Genomic DNA, 12,514 nt, shown 5'->3' with positions numbered 1-12,514 from the left:
ACCAAAGGGCATAGCAGTAAACTGATAATGCCCATCAGGTGTGGAGAACGCTGTCTTTTCTTTTGCTCCTGGTGCCATTCTGATTTGCCAGTACCCTGCTGTTAAGTCAAAGTTACTTAAGAATTTGGCAGCACCTAATCAGTTCATCAGCCCTTGAAATGGGATGGGCATCTGTCTTGGTGACAGAATTAAGGGGGTCATTCCTACATTGGCGGGCGGCGGTTGCCGCCCGCCAAGCGGGAACCGCCGAATGACCGCACCGCGGTCAAAAGACCGCGGCGGCCATTCTGGCTTTCCCGCTGGGCTGGCGGGCGACCGCCCGCCGGCCCAGCGGGAAACCCCAATCTACGAGGATGCCGGCTCAGAATGGAGCTGGCAGAGTTGAAGGGGTGCGACGGGTGCAGTGGCACCCGTCGCGATTTTCAGTGTCTGCAAAGCAGACACTGAAAATCTTTATGGGGCCCTGTTAGAGGGCCCCTGCACTGCCCATGCCAGTGGCATGGGCAGTGCAGGAGCCCCCAGGGGCCCCACGACACCCGTTACCGCCATCCTGTTCCTGGCGGTGAAAACCGCCAGGAACAGGATGGCGGTAAGGGGGTCGGAATCCCCATGGAGGATTCCCTGGGCCAGGGGTAAACCAGCGGGAAACCGCTGGTTGCCCTTTTCTGACCGCGGCTTTACCGCCGCGGTCAGAATGGCCCAGGAAGCACCGCCAGCCTGTTGGCGGTGCTTCCGTCATTTTAGCACTGGCGGTCGCCGACCGCCAGGGTTAGAATGACCCCCTAAGTCCTCTGTAGTCCACACAGAACCTCTTCTCTCTCTTTCCATCCTTGGTGTGAGGTTTGGGGACTAAGACCACTGGGCTAGCCCAGGGGCTGTCAGAGTGCTCAATGACTCCCAATTCCAACATCTTGTGTACTTCCACTTTGATGCTTTCCTTAACTTGGTCAGACTGTCTGAAAATTTTGTTTTTGACAGGCATGCTGTCTCCTGTGTCCACATCATGGGTACACAGGTGTGTCTGACCAGAGGTTAGGGAAAAGAGCTCAGCAAACTGTTGCAGGACCTTCCTACAGTCAGATTGCTGTTGGTCAGAGAGGGTGTCAGAATAGATGACTCCATCAACTGAGCCATCTTTAGAGTCTGTGGAGAGGAGATCAGGGAGATGTTCACTCTCAGCTTCCTGGTCCTCATCTGTTACCATCAACAGATTCACATCAGCCCTGTCATGGAAGAACTTAAGGCGGTTCACATGGATCCCCCTCTTGGGGGTCCTGCTACTGCCTAGGTCCACCAGGTAGGTGACCTGACTCTTCTTTTCTAGCACTGGGTAAGGGCCACTCCATCTGTCCTGAAGTGCCCTGGGAGCACCCAGACTTGTGCCCTGGGAAAACCCAGACTTTCTGCCCTGGTTGAAATTCAACCATTGCAGCCTTTTGGTCATACCGAAACTTCTGGAGCTGTTGGCTGGCCTCAAGGTTTTTACTTGCCTTTTCCATGTACTCTGCCATCCTTGAACGTAGGCCTAGTACATAGTCCACTATATCTTGCTTAGGCTCATGAAGAGGTCTCTCCCAGCCTTCCTTCACAAGAGCTAGTGGTCCCCTTACAGGATGGCCAAACAGAAGTTCAAAGGGTGAAAACCCTACTCCCTTCTGAGGCACCTCTCTGTAAGCGAAAAGCAGACATGGCAAGAGGACATCCCATCTCCTTTTGAGTTTTTCAGGGAGCCCCATGATCATGCCTTTTAATGTCTTGTTGAATCTCTCAACAAGGCCATTGGTTTGTGGATGGTATGGTGTGGTGAATTTGTAAGTCACCCCACACTCATTCCACATGTGTTTCAGGTATGCTGACATAAAGTTGTTACCTCTGTCAGACACCACCTCCTTAGGAAAACCCACTCTGGTAAAGATACAATGAGTGCCTTGGCTACTGCAGGGGCAGTAGTCGACCTAAGGGGAATTGCTTCAGGGTATCTAGTAGCATGATCCACTACTACTAGTATGTATAGGTTCCCTGAGGCTGTGGGAGGTTCAAGTGGACCCACTATGTCCACACCCACTCTTTCAAAGGGGACCCCCACCACTGGAAGTGGAATGAGGGGGGCCTTTGGGTGTCCACCTGTCTTACCACTGGCTTGACAGGTGGCACAGGAGACACAAAACTCCTTGACCTTCTGGGACATGTTGGGCCAATAGAAGTGGTTGACTAGTCTCTCCCACGTCTTGGACTATCCCAAATGCCCAGCAAGAGGAATATCATGGGCTAAGGTCAGTATGAACTCCCTCAACTCCTGAGGCACTACCACTCTCCTAGTGGCACCAGGTTTGGGATCTCTGGCCTCAATGTAAAGGAGTCCCTCTTCCCAATAGACCCTATGTGTTCCTGTTTTCTTTCCATTGGACTATTCAGCAGCTTGCTGCCTAAGGCCTTCAAGAGAGGGACAGGTTTCTTGTCCCTTACACAACTGTTCCCTTGAGGGTCCCCCTGGGCCTAGAAGCTCAACCTGATAAGGTCCTGACTCCATAGGCTCAGTTCCCTCAGAGGGCAGAACTTCTTCCTGAGAAGAGAGGTCCTCTTTTTCTTGTTGTGTTGCAACCGGTTCCCCAGTTGTCTTTCCTTTTCTCTTGGTAGGTTGGGCCCTTTTTCCAGGCTCCAACACCACTTTTTCACCCTGAGCCTTGCACTGTGCCCTTGTCTTGACACACACCAGTTCAGGGATACCCAGCATGGCTGCATGGGTTTTCAGTTCTACCCCAGCCCATGCTGAGGACTCCAGGTCATTTCCAAGCAAACAGTCTACAGGGATATTTGAGGAGACCACCACCTGTTTCAGGCCATTGACCACTCCCCACTCTAAAGTTACCATAGCTATGGGATGTACTTTAGTCTTATTGTAGGCGTTGGTGACTGGATAAGTTTGTCCAGCCAGGTATTGACCAGGGGAAACCAGTTTCTCTGTCACCATGGTGACACTGGCACCTGTATCCCCTAGGCCTTCTACACTTGTCCCATTAATTAAGAGCTGCTGCCTGTATTTTTGCATGTTAGGGGGCCAGTGTGGCTAAATCCACCCCACCCTCAGAGACTAATGTAGCTTCAGTGTGACACCTGATTTGCTCTGGGCACACTGTTGATCCCACTTGGAGACTAGCCATTCCAGTGTTAGCTGGAGTAGAGTTAGTAGTGGAACCTTTCTTGGGACAGGCCTTGTCTCCAAATTTGGTGTCCAGGCTGATTACAGCAACGACACCAGGCCTTTTTGGGATCAACGTTTTTACCCTTGTACCCAAAATTGGTTTGGGAAGAGGCTCTGGGCCCACCCTCCAGTGCAGGTTTTTGGGGGCCTGTAGAAGACTCTTTACTATTTTTCTCTTTGGATGTCTCAACACTCTTCCCCTGGGCTCGAGGATTTTTGAGCCCCCCTGAACCTAATTCTATACTCCTCAGTGGAGAATCCAAAGCCCTCAATCAGGGTAGCCTTCATGAGGTCATAGGATTCTGCATCTTTTCCAGAGAGTGTGAGGAGTCTATCCCTACACTTTCCAGTGAACATTTTCCAAAGGAGAGCACCCCAGTGAGATCGGTTTACTTTTCTGGTTGCACAAGCCCTCTCAAAAGCTGTGAACCATTTGGTGATGTCATCACCAGCTTCATATTTAGTTACAGTCCCTTTAGGGATTTTCAACATGTCAGGAGAATCTGTGACCCTATTTATGTTGCTGCCACCATGGATGGGACCAAAACCCATCTCTTGTCTTTCCCTTTCTATGGCTAGGAGCTGTCTCTCTAAAGCCAATCTTTTGACCATCCTGGCTAGCAGGAGGTCATCTTCACTGAGGCTATCCTCAGTGACTCCAGAGGTGCTGAACCCTCCTGTGAGGGAAACAGCATCTCTGACTATCACAGTTGGAGACAGGGCTTGAGGGGCCCTGTTCTCCCTAACTAGGACTGGAGGGGAGAATTCTCCTCCAAATCACTAGCTTCCTCCTCTGGGAGGTCATCCTCAGAGGGGTTGGCTTTGGAAAACTCTGCCAACAGCTCCTGGAGCTGTAGTTTGGTAGGATTTATGCCAGCTTTAATATTTTTTAATTTGCAGAGAGACCTTAACTCCCTCATTCTAAGATGGAGGTAAGGTGTGAGGTCGAGTTCCATCACTCTCTCTTCTGCATTAGACATTATGGGGGTCATTCTGACGGGCCACGAATGACGGAAGCACCGCCAACAGGCTGGCGGTGCTTCCCAGCCCATTCTGACGCCGCGGTCAGAAAACCGGGGCCGGCGGTTTCCCGCCGGTTTCCCCCCGGCTGGGCGAATCCGCCAGGGCAGCGCTGCAAGCAGCGCTGCCCTGGGGATTCTGACCTCCTTCCCGCCAGCCTGTTTCTGGCGGTTTTCACCACCAGGAAGAGGCTGGCGGGAACGGGTGACCTGGGGCCCCTGGGGGCCCCTGCACTGCCCATGCCACTGGCATGGGCAGTGCAGGGGCCCCCATACAGGGCCCCAACAGCCTTTTCACTGTCTGCTTAGCAGACAGTGAAAAGCGCGACGGGTGCAACTGCACCCGTCGCACGCCCGCAACACCGCCGGCTCCATTCGGAGCCGGCTTCTGTGTTGCAGGCCTCATTCCCGCTGGGCCGGCGGGCGCCAACTTTGGTAGCGCCCGCCGGCCCAGCAGGAATGTTGGAATGCCGCCTGCAGACATTTTGACCGCATGGTGGCAGATTGGCGGTTCCCGCATGGCGGGCGGCAACCGCCGCCCACCAATGTTGGAATCAGGGCCTATGTTTCTAAAAGTTGGAATACTTTTTAAGAATCTAAAACTATCTCTAGAACTTAATTCAAACTTTCACCAAACTTTTAAACTCTAAAAGAAATGCTAACAGGGACTAACACAAGGCCCTAGCAGGACTTTTAAAACACCAGCAGCTCAGAGTCGGTCAGGTGCAGAGGTCAAAGTGGTGCCCAAAACGCATAGCCTTCAATGGAGAAGGGGGTGCCCCGGTTCCAGTCAGCGAGCAGGTAAGTACCCGTGTCTTCGGAGGGCAGACCAGGGGGGGTTTTGTAGGGCACCGGGGGGGACACAAGCCCACACAGAAAGTACACCCTCAGCGGCACGGGGGCGGCCGGGTGCAGTGTGCAAACAAGCGTCTGGTTTTCAATAGAAAGCAATGGGAGACCAAGGGGTCTCTTCAGCGATGCAGGCAGGCAAGGGGGGGGCTCCTCGGGGTAGCCACCACCGGGGCAAGGGAGAGGGCCTCCTGGGGGTCACTCCTGCACTGGAGTTCGGATCCTTCAGATCCTGGGGGCTGCAGGTGCAGAGTCTTTACCAGGCGTCGGATCTTAGAAGCAGGCAGTCACGGTCAGGGGGAGCCTTGGGATTCCCTCTGCAGGCGTCGCTGTGGGGGCTCGGGGGGGCAACTCTGGCTACTCACAGTCTCGCAGTCGCCGGGGAGTCCTCTCTGAAGTGTTTCTTCTCCACAAGTCCAGCCGGGGGTGTCAGGTGCAGAGTGCCAAGTCTCACGCTTCCGGCGGGAAACGCGTGTTGTTTTAAAGTTGCTCCTTTGTTACAAAGTTGCAGTCTTTGGTGAACAGAGCCACTGTCCTCGGGAGTTCTTGGTCCTTCTAGATGCAGGGCAGTCCTCTGAGGCTTCAGAGGTCGCTGGTCCCTGTGGAAAGCGTCGCTGGAGCAGTGTCTTTAGAAGTGGGGAGACAGGCCGGTAGAGCTGGGGCCAAAGCAGTTGGTGTCTCCGTCTTCTCTGCAGGGTTTTTCAGCTTAGCAGTCCTCTTCTTCTTAGGTTGCAGGAATCTGCGTTCCTAGGTTCTGGGGAGCCCCTAAATACTAAATTTAAGGGCGTGTTTAGGTCTGGGGGGGTAGTAGCCAATGGCTACTAGCCCTGAGGGTGGGTACACCCTCTTTGTGCCTCCTCCCTGAGGGGAGGGGGGCACATCCCTAATCCTATTGGGGGAATCCTCCATCTGCAAGATGGAGGATTTCTAAAAGTTAGAGTCACCTCAGCTCAGGACACCTTAGGGGCTGTCCTGACTGGCCAGTGACTCCTCCTTGTTTTTCTCATGATCTCCTCCGGCCTTGCCGCCAAAAGTGGGGCCGTGGCCAGAGGGGGCGGGCAACTCCACTAGCTGGAGTGCCCTGGGGTGCTGTAACATGGGGGGTGAGCCTTTGAGGCTCACCGCCAGGTGTTACAGTTCCTGCAGGGGGAGGTGTGAAGCACCTCCACCCAGTACAGGCTTTGTTACTAGCCACAGAGTGACAAAGGCACTCTCCCCATGTGGCCAGCAACATGTCTGGTGTGTGGCAGGCTGCTAAAACTAGTCAGCCTTCACGTATAGTCGGTTAAGGTTTTAGGGGGCACCTCTAAGGTGCCCTCTGGGGTGTATGTTACAATAAAATGTACACTGGCATCAGTGTGCATTTATTGTGCTGAGAAGTTTGATACCAAACTTCACAGGTTTCAGTGTAGCCATTACGGTCGTGTGGAGTTCGTGCATGACAGACTCCCAGACCATATACTCTTATGGCTACCCTGCACTTACAATGTCTAAGGTTTTGCTTAGACACTGTAGGGGCATAGTGCTCATGCACTTATGCCCTCACCTATGGTATAGTGCACCCTGCCTTAGGGCTGTAAGGCCTGCTAGAGGGGTGACTTATCTATACTGCATAGGCAGTGTGATGTTGGCATGGCACCCTGAGGGGAGTGCCATGTCGACTTAGTCTTTTTATCCCCACTAGCACACACAAGCTGGCAAGCAGTGTGTCTGTGCTGAGTGAGGGGTCCCCAGGGTGGCATAAGATATGCTGCAGCCCTTTAGAGACCTTCCCTGGCATCAGGGCCCTTGGTATCCAGGGTACCGGTTACAAGGGACTTATCTGGATGCCATGGTGTGCCAATTGTGGAAACAAAAGTACAGGTTAGGGAAAGAACACTGGTGCTGGGGCCTGGTTAGCAGGCCTCAGCACACTTTCAAATCAAAACTTAGCATCAGAAACGGCAAAAAGTCAGGGGGTAACCATGCCAAGGAGGCATTTCCTTACAAATGGATTCCCGTCGAAACCAGAAAAACAGTCACCCACGCCCTGATCAGCAGCCGACTGGACTATGGAAATGCACTCTATGCAGGAACTACGGCCAAACTACAAACAAAATTGCAACGGATCCAAAATGCTTCCGCCCGCCTCATCTTCGACGTCCCACGCCGAGACCACATCTCTGCCCATCTCAGAGACCTACACTGGCTACTCATAACGAAGAGGATCACCTTCAAGCTCCTCACCCACGCACAAAAAGCTCTCCACAACACATGTCCGGCCTACCTCAAAGACAGACTCACCTTCCATACTCCCACACGCCTTCTCCGCTCCGCCAGCCTCGTCCTCGCCTCGTCCCACTCACTCGCCGCACCACCGCCGGAGGAAGATCCTTCTCTCACCTCGCCGCCAAGACCTGGAACTCCCTACTGCTCCATCTATACAAGACCCAGGACCTCCCAACATTCAGGAAATGCCTCAAGACATGGCTATTCGATCAGTAGCGCCTCGAGACCCTGACGGGTGAGTAGTGTGCTTTATACATTACCTGGTTGATTGATTGATTGGAATTGAAACGGAAAAGTGCATCTGCACTTCAAAACATATTTCTCCATCTTCAGCAGGAGCATTTGGGTATGTTGTATGACTCTTAGGATGAGAGTAGGCTCGAGGAACGGGTCTATAAGAGCAGTGTAACAGATTAGTGGCTGTTAAAGGTGTAGCTTACCAAAACGCTATTCTGTCACCAAGACAGACCAAGGCTAATGGTATAAATGTTTCATAGAAATGGTAGGATATGATCGAAAACGTGCCTTCTGTGAAATGCATGCAGACTGGTGTCCCGTCCAAAACAATGGAAGTAGGTTCAAATTCTTTGGAACTAACATTGCCCCCATTTGCTGTGCTTCTGGTTCTTGTCCTGAAATGTCTTAAAATAAAAATCCAATGAATTCTGTCTTGGAGGAAAATATGGAAGGGGAGAGGGCTGCCACCTCATTCACACATGCCATGCAATTGTCACTGAGATCTAAAATATGCTTTGGACAGTATGTAGAGAAGGAGACCATGGATTACGAGTCACAAAAAATGACAAGGGTAACAGGAGTGACACCCCGCACTCTTTCAGCTCAGTGCCCTGTGTCATGTTATGATGATTCTTAACCATGAATCTTTCCAGTAAGGAATATCACATGACCTTGGCCCTCATTATATCAAAACCATTAACTTCGCTGAAGAGCTCAGAGAGGACACGATTAATGTAATAAAACAATAGTTACTGAAACAGATGCATGTTTATTTTATATAAAACCTATATTTTGAACAAGTTGCTGAGATGATAGGAGCGTTACTCATTTTGTTTCTTTTTATTGCACGAACCATGATGTGTTGATCCGAAGAGGACAGTATAATACCAGTAAAATACAGAACCCTGAAAATCGAAATTATATGTACCTCATATTCTCGTGGGTTTCTGGTTCACCCATTGCATACCTTAACAAGGGAATGTACTGGTAAATTACAGAAAGATGCACAAACAATAAATTTAAAAAACAGTAGTGGTTACGTCTGCCTGTAATCATTCATATTGACTGTATATTGATAAGGGCAGGGTGTCACATTGAGCAAGCCAGGTGCATCCTGAAAGACATCCCTGGTGAGGACAGTAGGGATTTGTTAGGTGGGCCCGAATTGTCTTGTTCTCTTCGGGGAAAAGTCTGCCAACAGTTTGTTTCCCACCTTGGCCTGTGCACGATGCTATTCTGGTAATGGTAGGTATGGTCAGACCGAGGCTCATGTGTTTGAGTCCCATCCTCCTTTGGGGGCCTTTTGGAGCTATCTGATTTATGGGAGTGGCTTTGAATGTGAACCCCTGCTGAAATCGACCTATCTCAACTCGAGGCGAGTCAGCAAATTCATAACCTTCTAATGGTTGTATCATTAAATTGGCAAAGTGTGGATGCCTCAAGAACACAATCCTTCTTTGCACAACCTTTGTACAGAGAAAAACGATATATCATTTCACTATAGCCCCCCCCCCCCCCACCCCCCATCCCAGTCTCCACATGCACTGCATGGTAGCTAAGTCATATGGTTAGCTTCAGAAAACATTATGTTGTAGAATACAGCCCGTAGGATGCCAGGCTGTAGTCTAGAAGTCTCTATATTTTTAGAGGAACAACCGTTTAACTGTGTGTATACACTTTGGGGTTTAATTTGCCTATGCTTAAATGTACGCTTTCGATACATTCATAAGTGTAAATATTTTTGTATGTGAGTACTCCTTGAAATCTGTAGCAGCTGCAGGGTCTGAAAAGCTTTTCTTAAATTCTTTATAAATTCAGAACAGTAGAAAACATTCACAAATCTTAGCCTGGAGCCCACGAGTGTACTTTTCAAACTATCTATGTTGGAGTTCTGTGAGTTAGGCCCATAGTGACTCGAAAGCCACATACGACCTATCATGTATGGAACTCACTTTCCACTACAGTGTATATCTATTTTTGCCGTATGAGATTTACTATTGAGCAAGCAGTAACATATATTTATCATTGTTCCTTGTGTTTAGTGCATCCTTAAGCTGTTTACTTTTACTGCTTAGTTTTTCTAAGCAAAAATGCCATCTATCTATCTATCTATCTATCTATCTATCTATCTATCTATCTATCTATCTATCTATCTATCTATCTATCTATCTATCTATCTAAGGGCTGATTCACAAAAGCATTTAAGAGTATTGGAAACGGTGCTACAGGAGTAATGTTTAGTTACACTTAAATGCCTTTTGTATTTCAACATTGAAATGTCTAACACACTATTATTTAAAGTGCAGAGAGGCCACCACGGTCCTTCCTATTTCCACTATACATAAATAGTCTTGGAGTGTCCCCGTTTAATTCCAATTTTAGATGTTTTGGGACCAATTCACCAATGCATCTAAGAGTACTTAAAAGAGGGCCACAGGACTACAACTTTACTGACTCCAAAATGTTCTTGTGAATCAGCTTAGGTTATCCTAAGTATATTTTTCAAATCAGAAATTGACACATCAATCAATCAAACAAATTTCTTAAGCGCACTACTCACCCGGTAGGGTCTCAATGCGCAGGGGGAGGGGGTTACTGCTTGAAAAGTCATGTTTTGAGGTGCTTTCTGAAGGTTAGGAGGTCCTGGGTCTTACGTAGGTTGGTGGGGAGGGAGTTTCAGGCTTTGACGGCGAGGTGGGAGAAGGATCTGCCTCCACAGGTGATGAATTGGATGCTGGGGACTGTAGCAAGGGCGAGGTCAGCGGAGCGGAGCTGTCGAGTAGGTTTGTGGAAGTTGCTTCGCTCGTTGAGTTTGGCTGGTCCGGTGTCGTGGAGGGCCTTGTGAGCGTAGACAAGGATTTTGAAAGTGATCCTTTTGTTGATGGGCAGCCAGTGTAGGGATATGAGGTGGGCGGAGATGTGTTCGTGAAGAGGGAGATTGAGGATGAGACGTGCGGCTGCGTTCTGGATTTGCTGGAGTTTTCTCTGAAGCTTGGCTGTGGTCCCTGCGTAGAGGGTGTTGCTGTAGTCCAGTATGCTGTTTATGAGGGTGTGGGTGATCGTTCTTCTTGTTTCTAAAGGAACCCATTTGAAGGTCTTGCGTAGCATACGAAGGGTGTTGAAGCAGGAGGATGATATGACATTGAGTTGCTGAGTCATGGAGAGAGATGAGTCCAGTATGATTCCGAGATTGCGTGCGTGGGTGTTGGGGGTGGTCCAAGGGTGGTGGGCCACCAAGAGATATTCCATGCTGTCTTGTTGGGACCTAAGATGATGATCTCAGTTTTTTCTGAGTTCAATTTGAGGTGGTTTGCTGTCATCCAGTTAGCGATGACGAGGAGTCCGGCGAGTAGGTTATTCTTGGCGGTCGATGAGTTCTTTGTGAGGGAGATGATGAGCTGGGTGTCGTCAGCGTATGAAATGAAGGTGAGGACGTGGGGGCGGATGTTGTTAGTGAGAGGAGCCATGTAGATATTAAAAAGGGTGGGGCTGAGGGAGGATCCTTGGGGAACCCCACAGATGGTCTTGGTGGCTGTAGACCGGAAGGGAGGGAGGCGAACTCTTTGGGTTCTTTCGGAGAGGAAGGAGGTGAGCCAGTCCAGGGCTTTGTGGCAGATTCCGGCGTCAAAGAGGCATGTGCGGATGGTTTGGTGGCATAATGTGTTGAAAGCTGTGGAGAGGTCTAGGAGGATGAGGACGACGGTTTTGCCCTTGTCCAATCTGGCCATGATGTTGTCTGTACAGGCGATGAGGGCGGTCTCGGTGCTGTGGTTTTTGCGGAATCCAGACTGGGAGATGTCGATTATGTTGTTGTCTTCTAGGAAGCTAGATAGTTGTATGTTTACTATCTTCTCTATGACCTTTGCAGGGAAGGGGAGTAGAGAGATGGGTCGGTAGTTTGTGAGGTCTTCAGGGTCTGCTTTGGGTTTTTTGACAAGAGCGTTGACTTCAGCGTGGTTCCAAATATGTGGGAAGGTTGCGGTCTCGAAGGAACTGTTGATGACGGCCCAGAGCTGGGGAGTGATGATTTGGCTGGCCTTGTTGAAGATGTGGTGGGGGCAAGGGTCTGTTGGGGAGCCTGAGTGGATGGAGCTCATGGTTTTGACGATTTCTTTGTCGTTGGCGGGGGTCCAGGTGTTCAGTAGGTTGGTGCAGCAGGGTGCTGTGGTGTTGGTTATGTCGGTGGTGGTGATGTTGGGTGATGACGATGTGAAGCTGTCATGTATGTCTGTGATCTTGCGGTGGAAGTAGTTGGAGAGGGAGTTGCAGAGGTCTTGGGAGTGTGGAGGGTCGATGGTGCAGGATTTGGGATTGGTGAGGTCCTTGATGATGGCAAAACATTCCTTTCTGTTGTGTGCATTGTCGTCTATGCGTTCCTTGTAGAAGGCTCATTTGGTGGTCTGGATGAGTTGGTGATGTTTGCGCATGGCTGATTTGAGGGTGGAGAAGTTGCTCACTGAGGGTTCTTGGCACCATGCTTTCTCAATTTTTCGGCATTCTCGTTTGGAAGCCTGAAGTTCTGCGGTGAACCAGGGGGCAGTCTTGATGGTGCGGGTGTTGTTGGTTCCATCACATGTTTCCTTCTATAATTTATATAGTTTCCTGCCTGTAAAGATAGTCAAGGAAATCCCGAGATGTTCAGATCACTCGAAATTGTACGGTTTCGTAGTATTCGTTTGCATTCTTTATCCTGAGGATGCTCTACAGGGTTACCTCTAGTGCATACATGCATTAGCACATGTAAAATATTGCTACCGTTTTTTATTTCACCTGAAAAATGCTGATGAGGAAACTTCTAGAGGATGATTGTATTGTATTGTGATAGTATTTATATAGCGCTTACTACCCCTGACGAGGCGTCAAAGCGCTTGATTGGCGGAACCACGCATGCCATTACAACGACGGTGACAGTACCATGCATTCATTAACAACAAGCACA

At 49.9% G+C, this 12,514-nt stretch overlaps 1 protein-coding gene across 1 annotated transcript in view; it reads left to right on the top strand.

Annotated features, from left to right (window-relative positions):
- Positions 1 to 12,514, top strand: part of LOC138301130 (prostaglandin G/H synthase 1-like) — a 341,889-nt gene that overhangs the window by 138,206 nt on the left and 191,169 nt on the right. The gene's annotated exons all lie outside the window — the stretch shown is intronic.

The sequence above is a fragment of the Pleurodeles waltl genome, chromosome 6, assembly GCF_031143425.1.
Source record: "Pleurodeles waltl isolate 20211129_DDA chromosome 6, aPleWal1.hap1.20221129, whole genome shotgun sequence".
NCBI lineage: Eukaryota > Metazoa > Chordata > Amphibia > Caudata > Salamandridae > Pleurodeles > Pleurodeles waltl.
The sequence above is the reverse complement of the archived record's forward strand: the minus strand, read 5'-3'. Positions and strand labels throughout refer to the sequence as shown.